Source organism: Panthera onca, chromosome A2 (assembly GCF_046562875.1).
Source record: "Panthera onca isolate mPanOnc1 chromosome A2, mPanOnc1 haplotype 2, whole genome shotgun sequence".
In the NCBI taxonomy this organism is placed as follows: domain Eukaryota; kingdom Metazoa; phylum Chordata; class Mammalia; order Carnivora; family Felidae; genus Panthera; species Panthera onca.
In genome coordinates this window covers 74,488,316-74,503,796 of record NC_138340.1, presented here as the reverse complement: position 1 = coordinate 74,503,796, position 15,481 = coordinate 74,488,316, and the positions used below count along the sequence as shown (strand labels likewise).

The following is a 15,481-nucleotide window of genomic DNA, read 5'->3' as shown; positions in this document are numbered from 1 at the left end:
CTCCCCCTTTAAGATCCCAGTAAACCTGAAAGCTCCATGAAGAGCAAACTGGAGTTAAAGCTGAGGGGATCAGAAGTACCCTCCGTTCAAAGGCTTGGCACAGACCCTCGGTGGTTAGGGCACCTTCACCTCAACTGTGGCCGTTGCTGAGGGTGGAGGAGCAGGTAGAAGACGCTAGCATCATCTCCAGGATTTTTCCTCCCAGAGTTATTTTACGGATCCCTGCTTGGCCTGCTCTGTGGAGAATAGGAATTGCAGTGTCTTGAACCCTGTTTTTATTTTACATAAAGAGTAAACAGAGATGCATTATAAGCTAAACCGTCTCAATCTACGTCCCAGGGAAAAAAAGCTGACCTTGTTATATTTCCTGGGCGGGTGCAGGATTGTCCCGTCAGAACCCCGAGGGCTGAACGATGGAGCTTGTCAAAGAGCAGCCCCAGGTAATGAATCATCTTATCACAGGTGCACACCACACATATTAAAGGAGGGTTGTATGAACACGGTGCCCTCCACAGTCACCTTTCAATGTCGGCTTTAACCCTTGTTCCAATCCCTTTTCATCAAAGGATCATTTTATGCAGCCGGCTCTAAATGGAGGCTCTCAAAAGCCTATTAAGATTTCTGAACGGACAGGGTTTGGGTGTGGAGGAAAAGTTGGTTATAATATCTATAACTCACACTCAGATCAGGTCGGTCCTGGAAGCTGCTTCCTAGAGTTATGCCCCAAATGGAACACCCCAATTCATTCCTGCCAGGCAGCTGGCCCTTGAGATGTAAATTTTAAGAGGTCCAGATGGAAAGCATATCCACCGATGTGCATTTCCCCCTGATTTTTCTGTCCCAGTGTCCAAGTAAAATGTGCCACTGTGCCCCACCGCTTGAGAATTTGTGATGGAGAAAATGCTTTATTGCTTAGGAGTTATTAGGAGTGTATTCTTCCGGTGATTTAATGGCTGATCATTTTGCCAGTTACAAATCCATCCCCTTCCTAGGGGCTAGAGTTACAGCCTTTGCTCTGTTTGGCCTTTGCCGACTTCCATCCCAGGAGGGTAGCTCTCCCGGCCCGAGAGTTCCCACAGGAAAATGAGCTTTCAATTAAAACCTTGGTTCATACTCTGCGTATGTAGAAGAAGGCCCGATTTTATTTTAAAATTCTTCTGTTTTAGACACTGTGCTGATAGGTGATTTGATATGGTCCACAAATCTCCTAAAGTGGGAAAGGAAAAAAAAAAAGACCTACATTCACAGAGGAATCAATATTGCCCGCTCGTGATGTCTTGTCTGAGAGTTTTAGAAACATGCCCAATGGTACCATGTGCCAGAGACGACCAAGCTACTCCCATTTCCAAAGTAGATGAATTGGCCATGTTCCCGTAGTGCTGTGGGGTTTTTTTTTTTTTTTAATCTTTGTAATATAAACACAATCATCTTCCCAGAAAAAAAAGCATATGCCCTGCACTTCTTGATACAAAGATACTCATGTGAGCCTTATGAGGTGGCCAGATGGCACCAAAAAAGGAGGACAAAAATTATTTGGGGTGTGTGTGTGTGTGTGTGTGCACGCACGCACGCTCCTTTTGCTTGTATTAATGTGGTACAGAAAAATAAGATCACGTTGGAATCAGGTTAATACAATTAGCCTTGCTCAAAAAGCCGTGTAAACTAGAATTACTTTATCCAGCCCATTTTCAATCCCTTAAAAATCTCCACAGAGCTTTCCCAGAAAAGGTACAAAGAGAAAACTCTTAATATATTTATAGATTCTTTCATTTGAGTTCTTGACATCAACTATTTGTTACATTGGAAAGTTTGCCCAGAAGAAATAACATTAAAATCTACACCTATGTTTGAAAAGCATGTTTTATGCCACTGATACTTTGGGGAGGTCGGGCTGTCGAGGTGGCACAAAATACCCTGATTCTTGCTCTCCGCTTAGATTTTCTTGGCTACCTGGAAGCCAAGAGAGGATTAGCCGGGAAAGAGCCCTCACTGAATCCGGATCTGCCTGAGATACGGTTTAAGCTCCCCTTTCTTCTCATTTTGGACCTGGGAGAAATCAATGACTTAACTTCCCTAAACTAGAGCCTCATCCTCAAAGCTCTAAGGTAGCCCCTGTGAGGAGGCCTGTGCCAGTGGCGATTCTAGATTCCAGGTCTTCCCACTCAGTGAGGTGGGCACCCTCCCCACACAGGGAGACATGTCCCAATCCCAAAAAGAAGAAAGCCCACCCCCTGGGACTTGCAGCTTGGTTTCCTTGTCTTGGAATCTGATTGTTTCTATTTACTAGATTTCAGTGCATTTAAAGGGAAGGGAAATCTCCATTTATTTATGGTCTTTTATTTCCTGTTCTTTGGTTTATTTATCTTAATTTTTTAAGTTTATTTATTTTGAGAGAGAGAGCATGCAAACAAGGGAGGGGCAGAGAGAGAGAGAATGGGAGAGAGAGAATCCCAAGCAGGCTCCACACTGTCAGCGCAGAGCCCAACTCGGGGCTCGAACTCATGAATTGTGAGATCACGGCTTGAGCTGAAATCAAGAGTCAGACGCTTAACTGACTGAGCCACCCACCCCGGTGCCCCTGCTTTTTTAAAAACCAGTAGTTATCAGTTCATTCTCTTACCTTTCTGACTCTGCCATTCATTTTCAGTTAATACAGAAGTCAGACATTATTCCAGAGAGTGATTAATTCTAACAGAAATTCTGCATTCTAAAGTCACAAAACACATATCTTACCCAGGATTGTTATAGTATTTTAAAATTATATCATACCCAACTTCATCCTGAAGGAGCAAGTTTCCTATTGGTGATTGGCAATCATGAAATTTATCATGACTATCACAGTGCTGAGAATAACATTCTAGGGCTGTTTGCTTACCAAATCAGGAACTCATGTGAGTGTGGAAGCCAGACAATGAGATGAGCACCAACTATAGATTTGTTTGAACCCCAAGTCAGCCAGTAACTAACAAGCTCTGTGACCTTCAGTAAATTACTTGAGCTCTCTGAACTTCAGTTTCACCATAAAATAAGGATAGATATAAAATCTGAGTCCCTAGATTATGAAGATTAGATGAGGTAAGGTGTATAAAAAGCCTACCATGGTCCATGAGTATACAGTTAAAGACTCATACTAATAAGTGGCTGCAATAATTATCATCATCTTCATCATCATCGTCGTCGTGGTTTAGAGTCTTGTCTAGCATTTTGTGGAAACCTATCTTTGGTTTGGGTATATATAGCAAGAAGTAGTACAGCATACAGGCAAGAAGAATGGGTTCTAGAACCAAACAGCCATTCATCGGCTGTTGGACCTCGGGCAATTGACTTACCCTCTCTCGTGCCTCAGTTTCTTCGTCTGAAAAATGGGGATCAAAATGGAAGCAGCTTCTAGGATTTAAGAGCTTAGCATGTAGTCAGGCACATAGTCGTCATTCAATAATGCCAACACTCAGTATATGCTATCTGTGATTATTAGTCTAGGTGCGATATGGTTGCAGTTCACACTGAGTGTGCTCGCTGTGTGTGTGAGGAGTTTGAGAATGTGAGAATCTCAGCAGAGTAAAACATCAAGTTACTTTAGGGAAATCTTATCCTTACCCTGGATAGTTCAGTAGGGGGCGTGCGTGTGTGTGTGTGTGTGTGTGTGTGTGTGTGTGTGTTCTTAACACTCATTCAGTGGGTATGTTCAGGATTTGGCAAGTAGATTTCCCATCGATTTGTTCAGCTCTAGAATTGGCTTCCCTTGTGCCCCTGGCAATATCTCCTTATTGGCATTATTGCAGAAAAGTAAAAGCAAATGAAATTTCATTTTATCCTGGGGCTAAGGAAAAGCATTTTACATTTTAACTGAAGCTCAGAATGTTTCCTGATGAAATTAGTTCTGGACCACTGTGAAATTTTCTTAAGTGGCACCAAGTCAAGCCAAAGTCCCTCCCTCCCTTCCTTAAAGAGCCAGTCAAGTAAAACAAACAAACAAACAAACAAACAAACAACATTACTTTTCCTAATGTATAGAAAGAAGAAAAAATTAAAAGCACTTGCCCATTCAATTCAGTACCCAAGAATACACATAGCATTATATGAATAAATAATGGCTGAGCAGAACACTTTAGCCAGACGGAAGGATTTGCAGTAGGTAGGAGCTGCCTCCTAAGAGGAACACAGGCCAAAATGGAAGAAAAGCAGTCTGCTGACACAATAGTAGCCTATGCATCGTAGCTTAAAAAGGACACCCTTGAATGTGCAAAACCACGGAGGGTGAGTTGCTTGTATTCAGCAGCCCTGGGCTGGAGGAGGGCAGGTGGCGAGGCAGGAATGTCACCAAGTACTGTGTTTGTGCACATCGACATTCTAATATCCTGACCTTCAAATATGTGAAAAACATTGTCTTAGAATTGAAGAAACATGATGCGTACTTATGTTGGGGAATTCCTCTGAATTCGAATAATCAAAAGCTAAAGAACATCTCTCGAAGACGGTAGAGCAGCTAAGACCATGGGCTTGGAAGGAAACAGGTCTGATTGGAACACATTTCTAGCTATGTGGTCTTGGGGGTCTTGGGTAAGTTATGGAACTTTACCGAGCCTCTGTTTTCCTCATCAGTGAAATGGGAGTGATAAGATGTGTCACATACATTGTTGTGGGGTTAAACATGACAGTAGCAGGAAATGTGTTCAGCACAGTGCCTGATATGTCTTAAGTATTTAATAAATTACATGAATGTATCAATAAATCAATGCTATAGCTTTTTAGAATGAAAAGCTGGCAATGGAGCCTGAACTATGGGTTGCTAAAGGAATTCAACACCTAATTTAAATAGAAAGATGAGAATCTTTTAGAGAGAATCACTACACGTTGAATGGAAATGAAGCTATAATAAATGCAAATCTCAGCCAAAGAATTGAGATATAATGAATTTATTCAGTAAGTGTCCATTGAACTTCTCTGTGGGTTTTATTAGATCTGTGCAGGAGAACAAATAAAACCATAGCTGCCCACGTTTGTAAAACTAATTTCAAACCCTGTGCCAAGGAGATAAAGTGTGCAACTTTGACAATGTGACCAGAGCAAATGAGGTACATTAGACACATCCAGCTAAAGCCATTTGATCAGGAATTTAGGGAGTTTTGCACATACTCTTTTACTCTATTTTTTATAATGAACCACATTAAATGTATAAAAAAGCGAAAAAATAACTTTTTACCAAAAAAAATTTCAAAAGGATCGTTGCTCAACCACATTAACGTAAGATTAACATAAATGTTAAGATATTAACATTTTTCCGCATAAGCTTCAGCCCTCTTGCTTATTTTTAAAAGAAATAAAGGGATAAAGCTGAGACCTTGGCACTCTCCCCCCCCCCCCCCCACTTCCCAAGGTGATACTGTGATAGCATTGGTAATTCGTTTAATGTAAGTTTTGCATCTTTAAAAAATTATATCTTTTTTAAAAGGTACAAAATCATATGTACAGAATACCATTTTTAATACAAACAGTACAGTATATTGCTTACACATTTTGCATAACTAAGAATCAAACATGGTTTGTTGAAAATACAGGGTAGGTGTCTGCATATTCTTCCCCAAATATAAACAGAACAATCTATTTAGGTAATGGTTTTGGCCATGTTTTTAAACCCAAACTCAAAACAGTCTGACAAAGGATTTTATTTTCTCCTTTGCAAATATCACTATACAAAGTCTTAAAAAGTGTAAAAATTCAATCACATGCACTGGAATACACTTCAAATAAGCTTCTTTTTTTTTTTTTTTTTTTTTGTCGCATTTTTTAACACTTTTTAAATCAGCTCTTTCTAGAGACTCGGAAAGAAATGTTCATGGGGTTAGTAATATTATAAGAATTTTACCCTGGCTTCATCTCAGTAATAAAGATGAAACAGTAGCAACAATAAACAACCTCGATCTTTCTACTAACATATCAAATTTCCCCTTTGAGCCCAACTGAGAGCTTTATTTCCTCATTTCGGAAGAGGCCATTGCATTAAAGCAGCGTCTCCCTAAGTGTGCGCCTTGGAAATGAACGAGCCCTTGGAGACCGCGCACAAACCAGGGTTCCCCGGGCTGGACGCCGGGTGGCGCCGCGCCCCTGGCGCCGCCGCTTATGTGTTCGGATGGGGCCGGGCAATTCTGTTGTGACGCGCCGCGGACCCCCTTTAAGTTTTCCTGATCCTGCTTTCCCCAGACTTCCTGTCCGCAACATTTAGTAGTGTTGACGTCGGCAAAGCGCACTTCGGGAAATGCTGCGGGAAGTCACTTCCTATCCACGCTTTGGATCGTGTGATAATGATTTAAATCGGAAAGGAGCCCCCTCCTGGGATTTGCGCGCTGAGGTCCGGAGGGCGCGCACACACCTGGGAGCGCGTTTGCGGGGAGCAGGTGGACAGCGCGGCTCTGCCCCCGGGGCTGTGCTGGCAGCGCTAGGCCAGTCCCCCGGCTCCCGCTGGGACGCTCTCCCCCGAGCGACAGGTCAGGGCTGGAGTGGAGGGTGCCGGTTGGGTGGGGGGGGGGGGGGGGGAGGGAGTGACCCGAGGCCTGGCCCTCGGGTCCTGGGTCCTCGCCCTTCTGAGGAGTGGGGCTCCCTGGACGGTAAACGGCGCTAATGAGCCCTGATGGCCCAGGGCTCCGCAGTGATTTCGCGGGAGGTGAATTTGATGGGAAGCCTCGCTTCTGGCGCGGCTCGGCTGCTGACACGTAGGACGTAACCGGGTCTCAGAGCCGGTCAACGCCAGCAGCAGAAGCGCGCTCTGTCCCTCATCATGACAGCCAAATGTTCAGCCCAGACCTTAGCTGTCCTACCAGAGGTCGCTCCTCCCGCCGCCCCGCGCTCTCCTTCTTGCCCCCATTTTTAAAATGAAAGGGTTAATCCCGTTAATGCCATCAACCCAAAGAGTTGGCCAACTTGAAGAACTAAAAATAAAGCACCCTCTGAACTCTTTCTCCCTACTCACCACGCCTCAGGGCAACCTGTCCTGTGCAATTAAAGGGGTGGCCAAAAATACACAATTAAAAAAAATAAAATCTCAGTTTAGGAGATTTTCCCTGCAGAATGAGTCAGGAGAGAACCAAGCTCTCTCTTATCTAAAGCAGAATTTTGGATTGTGGTGCTGTTGCTTCCTCTCCCCCCCCCCCCCCCCCCCCCGGTCTCTAACCCCTACATTAAAAAAAAAAAAAACTTCATCTATGAGTATTTCGTTTTCCTGGGAATACGGAAATGTGTCCTTGTGTAGGCTCCTCAGTAGAGACTGGGCACATCCTTTGTGGCTAAATAGGAAAGAGGCCAGTTAACTAACGCAGCAACCTAATTAACAGCTGTAATTCTAAACAGGTAACAGTTACCAACCACATGCCATGCACAGAGGGCGCCCTCAGAGCTCCTCTGACTTCTCACATCTTGGTTTCACTAGCGTGGTGAAGCAAAATACTACCACCTAATGCTCATGTAGCTTGTTTCAGTGTGCGAAGTTCTAGACCCATGTGAGTTCTTAGAAGAGCCCCAGGTTTAGCGGAACATTCCTTCAGGCTAAGTGGTTTCTAGAAAAAGAATCATGGAATCGATGACGTCTCCCAGGCACTGAGCCTTCACCATGGGGCTGGTATCATCTGTGATCCTGCCAGAGCACTTGACCGTAGTTTGATTACCCTAGCTGTGCACAGGAGCACACTTTTGGGGTGACGCCGCTAGGAACTGGGCAGAACTGACATCCGAGCCCAGAGTCCACACCCATCCTCCCACACCACCCTCACTTGCTTGCGTTTAAAGACCTAGGTTCATTTCCTGGATGTTCTCTTAGATAGGTCACAAACTCGCGAAACGTCGTCACTCCATCTCCAAATGAGAACTGTAATTCTTGCCCTATCAACCTCGAAGATCTCTCTTGAAGGTATATAAACACATACACTTGAAAACTATTAAAAGCTATACACCTTGCCAAAATATGTTCTTTTAATCAATATTCTCACCGTTACTATTTTTGCTGATCAAAGGAACTGGAGAACTAGGTTCAGGGAAGTCTCTGATAGAGCAATGAGACAATCTTGATTAAAAAAAAAAAAAAAAGACCTCAGGTCTCCACTTTATCTTGCTGGGGAAAAATCAACCTCAAGGCATCAAGGTCTGGGGGACTAGAGGCCACCTGCCTTCCAGCGTGGCATTCTAGCCATGAGGGAAGAGTGGGTTCTCACCAAAGTGAGCTTTTCTGAGCCAAACAGGAAAATCTGTCTCAGTGACTCTTCAGTTGGGGTTTTTTGTAGTATCACACAGCAAAATGATTTTGGAATTGAGGAATTTCCCAAAGTGACAAGGCCTTCTACATTTCTATATCCTTCCCTTTGGAAGCTATCCTTCTAAAGAAGTAAGCCCTTCCAAAGAAAAAGAGAACTATCTAATACTGTATTATGAGTCTAAGAAACCACTGATGTTATGTTATACCATCAATTTAAGAACAGCTTTTTCTGAATGGAAGAAAATACTACCACTTTTTTTTATGTTTATTTTTTGAGAGAGAGAGGGAGGGAGGGAGGGAGAGAGAGTGTGCGTGCATGAGATGGGAGGGACAGAGAGAGAGGGAGACACAGGATCCAATGCAGGCTCCCCACTGTCAGTGCTGAGCCCGCCAGATGCAGGGCCCAAACCCTAACCATGAGATCTTGACCTGAGCCGAATTCAGGAGTCAGACACTTAACAGACTGAGCCACCCAGGCACCCCCAAAATACTACCACCTTAAGCAGATATATCAGTTGTTAGGGCAACCTAATTTCACAAATATTAAAAATAGGAAAAAGATGTGGGAGTCCTATAATTGAGGAAATATGTTATTTATTTGATAAATAACCTTAACCAAATCCAGTGTCCAAAAGACTGTACTGTGGGCTGTACAGTAACAAGTCAAGGATGGAAGTGAAAACTATTTATGTCTCAGTTTTCCCAACTAGAGAATGAAAATTAGACTTGATTTGGGGCTGAGGATAAGGAAAGAGGCAGTACTGAATTTTGACCCAGCTTCCCTAGAGCAACACTAACTTTTTTAGCAAACAATTTTTATGGTTAAGCAGAACATTATTAGAGAGGGACAACCTTCCATTCACATGTGAGATGCATTCAACCTCTAAATAAATGTCCACTGGACTGTTTAATACACCATATGCCCAAAGATGCACCCCAACTTTCTTGTTGACATTATGCATTCTTCTTCTGGTTTTTTTTTTTAATTTTTTTAGTCTTTATTTTTGAGAGAGAGAGAGACAGAGCATGAGCAGGGGAGGAACAGAGAGAGAGGGAGACACAGAATCCAAAGCAGGCTCCAGACTCTGAGCTGTCATGTCAGCACAGACCCCAACGTGGGGCTCAAACTCATGAGCCGTGAGATCATGACCTAAGCCAAAGTCGGATGTTTAACCAACTGAAGCACCCAGATGCTTCATCATGATGCATTCTTCTTAGATACGTGGGCAACATTCCTCAATCATACACCAATAAGGGAGAAATGAGAAATAGATCAGAAATAGGTAAGAATGGAAAAGTCACAACTCAGAACAGCAAGAGGAGCCAGGTTCAAGTTCAAACATACAGAAGTAGGCCTTGGCACAATCCAATTGAACTTAATGCATTAGCCATAGAACGTTGCTCCGAACTGCTGTTCGTCTCCTCCACTAACCTTGTCCATCTTATAAAAATAACAATAGAAGTAGATCCTAAGAAGACGTCGTAAGTTGGAGGACACAGAATGACAGTAAAATCAGGATGGGATACAACTTAGAAGTGAATGGCCTCAATCACGCCCCACGCCAAGGGCACACACACAAAAACACATTACACATTCCCTTGCTCTGCCACTTGTCAATAGATATTCACAACCGCCCAGTCTCTCAGAGTTACAGAGGTGGACAGTGCGAAGGTCCACATGCTCACGTGGAAGGCACCCGCGGTCAACGGCACAGGCGTTGAAGTTAGACACCAACCCCAAGCAAGGCAGCTAGCCTTCCTCGGCTGTGGTTCTCACTTCCACGTACTGATGACGTATCTTTCCCTCAGGGTTATTAGAGGGATTAGTGCTAATGGTAATAAAATTCATAAATTCCTGCCGTCGATTGCACGCTTTCTGCATACCAAAGAGTGCTTAGCATTCGATATATTATTTCATATCACCATTGCACAGCCATGGAATATGGTTTATCCCTATTGTACAGATTAAGAAACTTCTAAGAGCACCCAGCTGGAAATGGCAGGATCCAAACTCAGTTGTGTCTGATACCAGAGATCGCTCTCAGTCACTGTGCTCTAATAATAGTTTAAAACTTTTTGCTTCCGTCACTGATGTATCCCAAGTGGCTAGAATAACACCTGGCCTACATTAAGCATAGACACAGTAATAAAATCTGTGGAGGAAATGAATAGAGCATTTCATATACGCTAATATGCTATTCAATAAGCACCTCACATACATTCATCATTTCATTTCATTCTTACACTGATCGTGCACCATTATCTCTAAAGGAAACAGGGGTTCAGAAAAGTTAACCAGCTTCCCGGGCCACCCACTTAGCAAGGGGGAGAGTCTGGACTCGAGGCCACACGCGGCTGCTTCGAAGCGGGGCTTTCCTCTGAGTGAAACTGCTCTCAGCCTCACGGAAATAAGTGCCTAATACCGTGCCTGCCATATAGCAGCCTTTCCGTAAAGATCACGTGCTCCTTACCTCTCTATATTTTAATCCACTTAGGGTGGCTGATCTAAGGTAGAGTCTGTTTATTATATTGAAGTTTTATATGGAAATGCTTTTAAGGATCCAGTGTTACTGTACCTGATGAAAATGGCATTGTCTACTTACTTAACTTTCTTCAGTTTTCCAAACCACTAATGTTTCAGCATTGTTGGAAGGAGTAAAAGTAATAAAGGATGTTAAATGCTTGGCACAGCCCTGGCGCTTAGTGAGAAGCAAGCGAGGCCCGCCTCTCCCGTCTCACTCCCTTGACCACGTGCGTCTTAGAAGCCATGGTCACTCCGGCATGTAGAGGGCTAAGCTGACGATTTTGAGTCTGATGCCCACACCATTCGTAACAGGTGAAGCCAGCTCCCTTGGCTGGGCGATGACTAGTTTGCCTCTCTAACGTGATTGTGTGGCTGCTGGACACGTAGCATCCACTTTTCCTTTTAAGAAAACGTTGCACTTCATTTCATCAAAAGGCAGGGCCACCAGAGTATTACCCGCTGGGTTCATTTAACTATGTTCGTTTCCTTGATGCTCTAGAATAAAAAGCATTTCCATCTACCTTCAATAAATCTGCAGGTGATGTTAGCAAGCTCTCCCAGGCAACCAAAAGGAAGAGATGGAGTGATGTGTGCAGCCAGAAAAAACAAAAATCTGTTTCAAATTCACATGGAGTTTGAGGGTTTGATTGCAAGTGGATTTTAATGTAGGATTTTTCAGTATCATTGAATTATAAAAGAACTATTTTAATTTTTTAATATAAAGAGTAACATCCTTAAGACGAAGGGAACTTAAATCAATTACATTTAAAAGGTGATATTCATGGAGTGCCTGGGTGAATCAGTGGGTTAAGCTTCTGGCTCTTGATCTCAGATCAGGTCATGATCTCTTGGTTTGTGAGTTTGAGCCCCACATTGGGCTCTGCGCTGAGAGGGCAGAGCCTACTTGGGTTCTCTCTCTCCCTCTGTTTCTGCCCTGCTTGCGCTCTAAATCTCCCTCTCAGAATAAAAAAATAAACATTAAAAAAATAAATAAAAAATAAAAGGAGATTTGCAAATTACTTAGGTGAACACAAAAGGAAGTGACATGCATTCTGAGAGCTCATTTTGATTTTTTGAGATCACAAAATCATATACATTTAAAAATATTATTTATTTATTTATGTTTTTATTTGAGAGAGAGAGAGAGAGAGACAAAGCGAGCGGGGAAGGGCAGAGATAGAGACACAGAATCTGAAGCAGGTTCCAGGCTCTGAGCTGTTAGCACAGAGCCCAACACAGGGCTCGAACTCACAAACTGTGAGATCGTCACCTCAGCCGAAGTTGGATGCTCAATCAACTGAGCCACCCAGATGCCCCTACATTTAAAAATATTTTTAAAAGTCGAGTTCCTGCTCCTCTCAGCTCACACAGCGATAAGACAGTAGAAATGGGGATAGTGTTGATGGTTTTAAGTATCTAGATTTGTTCCTGCTATCTAGAACCTAGATGAATCAGAAAGTACTAAGGACTTATCCTTCTCAGAAGGCAGATCCGATACCAAGACCATTGCTAAAAATGCCCTAAATTTTTTAGAGAAGTTAAGTAGATTATCTTATAGCTAGGGATTAATAGTTTTGTGACTAAATGCCTCAATTGTTCTTCAATGTAGGCGTCACTATACCAACTTCTATATTGTTTAACAATATATATGTATAGTTTGCATATGATTTCATCTGGCATACAGAATATGTGAAATGTATTTCTGATAAGGCTATCCTTCAAAGTAGCTTTTGAAATTAAAAATTCCAAAATTCATACTGCTGGTATAAATTCTAACATTTTTAAGAATTTTTTTAGAGAGAGAGAATGCACGAGCAGGGGAGAAGGACAGAGGGAAAGAGAAAGAATCCCAAGCAGACTCCCCACTCAGTGCCAGGCCTGACATGGGGCCCATTCCCATGACCCTGGGATCATGACCTGAGCCAAAATCAAGAGTCGGAGGCTTAAACCGACTGAGCCACCCAGGAACCCCTAAATTATAAACTATTGAGCTTAGAACAGGTCAGTTGAAAAATCAGTAGAGTGGTGGTTTATTCACAATGATAAATTACATTTTTCCAGGACCAAGTGTGAGGTGCTAGAGTCCACACACACACACACACACACACACACATCTAAAATAGGAAGCCCAGAACTATGAGACACCACCATAGGATGAGTTCAGTGGCCCTTTCTAATTACATCCATTCAAACCTGCCTGCTGGTTAGGGGTAAGAAGGCAGACTGGTCACCTCTGAAAATGAGGATGCCATTTTATGAGAAAAATTCATCAGCATCATTCTAATGAGTTATGGTCTTTGTTGTGAGAAATGAGAAATGCCATGGTCTCACCCTAAAGAACACTAAAAAAGCATTACAAAGAAGAAATTGAAAAAGTAATATATGTTACGGTGATGAGAACAACTTCTTTTCTGATTGAACAGATAGATAAATACTGCAAGCAAAGATCAAAATACATTTAATTTTGCCACAACAATGGATATTTTCTTCACAAAAAGCTTATGAATCATCCTGGACTCATGGACCCCGGACGGGGATAAACAGATGTATCTTTAATGACTCTTGGAGTGGTTTCATTTCCCACCCTTCTTTTTTTTTAGATGCTTATTTTGTTGTTTATATTAATTGAAATTTAGTTTTGCAGGCTGAATGCCCCACAGCACTAGGTGATTCTAAATATGAGCAGCACTTTCTTGAGCAATTGCCAAACCTTTCCTTCACCAGTTTCAACTGTTCCAAAGAACCTAGAATATTGGAGACCACTGGTCCCCAATTGAGGGTTTTTTTTGTTCTCATTGCTATTGCTTTCTTTTTCCCCCCCCCCCATCTGGGAAGAAATATAAACTATACAGTTCATAGGTCTGGGGCTTCATTTAGGGATGTTTACTAAAGCTTCTAAGGACCAAGGCTGAGTCACACTGAAAGGTGTTCTCCCAAGCAATAAATAACATTAATCTGATTTAGTCCCTTAATCTGGCATCGGCAGGCAGAAGCAGAAATACTTCCCCACACGCTAGGTGTTTTTTGCTGGTATTAAAACTTACAGTCTTAGGCAAAGCCATATAAAATCTTGCAAAAGTTGGCCTTTCTGCAAAATGATGGCTTCACGACAGTTATGATCCTCTTTTGACTGTCCCTTTTGAAGGGATAGATAATGTTTTAGGAATTCCTTAGTGTTGGCAGCTGCAAAGAAATAAATAGTAGTCAGAGTTTAATTTGTAGTCATTAGGGGACAAGGGGAAGCGATCGTGAAAGAACAGATGTTTCCAGTTCATCCTTAAGAATTCGTCTCTGCTATCTGTCACGTGGAACATCCTGCAGGACAAACATACTGACTCTTAAAACAGAATTGTAAAACCTCTTCAGAGACCTGGAAATTGGAGCATTACATCACATTCACCAACATTTCCATTTCCTACCATTGACAATAAAGTGAGAGGCCACAAACTGAAACCAAGGCCACAATGGCTTGACGGCAGTTGCTTTTGTAGGAGATGTCACGCGTGCCCTTGTTACAAATTCGCCATGGATTGAACCATGCGTTTTTTAAAATTCCAATGAGGATTCTATAGATAGGAAAGTTGTACCACATTCTTAGACGAAGAGGGAGGGAGCTTTGTGAGAGCGCGGTGGAACTGAGCCCTCGTTTACCACAAAATGAATTCATCCGGATCCTGGTAGTGGAATCAAGACGGCAGATATCTTACGATTGTGCTGTGGCCCTTGAGGAGGAACATCGTTCTATGCAAACAGAAGGTCACTCCCCACCGTGTGCCTGTCATTCTTACTCTCCAGTGGGAAACCAGCAGTTTCAGTGTATGTTCTTGGGGACCAATGGTCCCGATGGATCTACTTCAACCTATTCCCCTGATTGCCACCTGACTTCTTCAGGCATTAAAACCAGCAAATCACTTTACAATCAAAGTGATTTTATTTTGGGGCCCCTGGGTGGCTCAGTCAGTTAAGCGTCCGACTTCGGCTCAGGTCATGATCTCGCGGTCCGTGGGTTCGAGCCCCGCGTCGGGCTCTGTGCTGACAGCTCAGAGCCTGGAGCCCGCTTCGGATTCTGTGTCTCCCTCTCTCTGCCTCTCCCCTGTTCATGCTCTGTCTCTCTCTGTCTCAAAAATAAATAAATGTTAAAAAAAAAATTTTTTTAATTAAAAAAAAGTGATTTTATTTTATTTTTTTCCAATACATGAAATTCAAAGTGATTTTAAAACAAAATTTAGGGTCATCAGATATTTTTCAGACTCCCCAAAGCTAGAATAGTGCCCGGCACAGAGTGGGCACTCATTAGTGGGATGTAGAAATCAAATTTTAATAATATTGGCCTTCTTCTAAGATTAAACAAAAACACCTGCTACTTTTCAGGAGGAAATAAAAACCACTTGCAATGAAGGGTGAATTCAGCTGTCCAGTGAGCATGCAAATAGTCAGTCCTCAAAAGCAGGGACCACGGGAGATCACCTCAAGCCACTGATAACTGCAGCTGTTTTCCCAGAAGGAGAAAAGAGCTTGCAGGACTCATCAATGGCAGGGGCTTTAGCATTATATAATTGGTGCCATCTTGACCGTCCCGCCCACTGGGAACCTGGGCTTTCTTCCTCATTGGCAGGTTGCTGGTGCCAGAGGCAGCAAGATTTACAGAACGTTCTTGTTAATCCAAAAAGAAAGGATTTTCACAAATTCAGATGGCTGGGTGATATCCCGGTCTT

General features: G+C 42.8%; 1 protein-coding gene across 8 annotated transcripts in view; it reads left to right on the top strand.

The window, feature by feature from the left end:
• POU6F2 (POU class 6 homeobox 2) overlaps positions 1–15,481 on the top strand; it is a 493,870-nt gene that overhangs the window by 436,888 nt on the left and 41,501 nt on the right. The window lies entirely within an intron of this gene.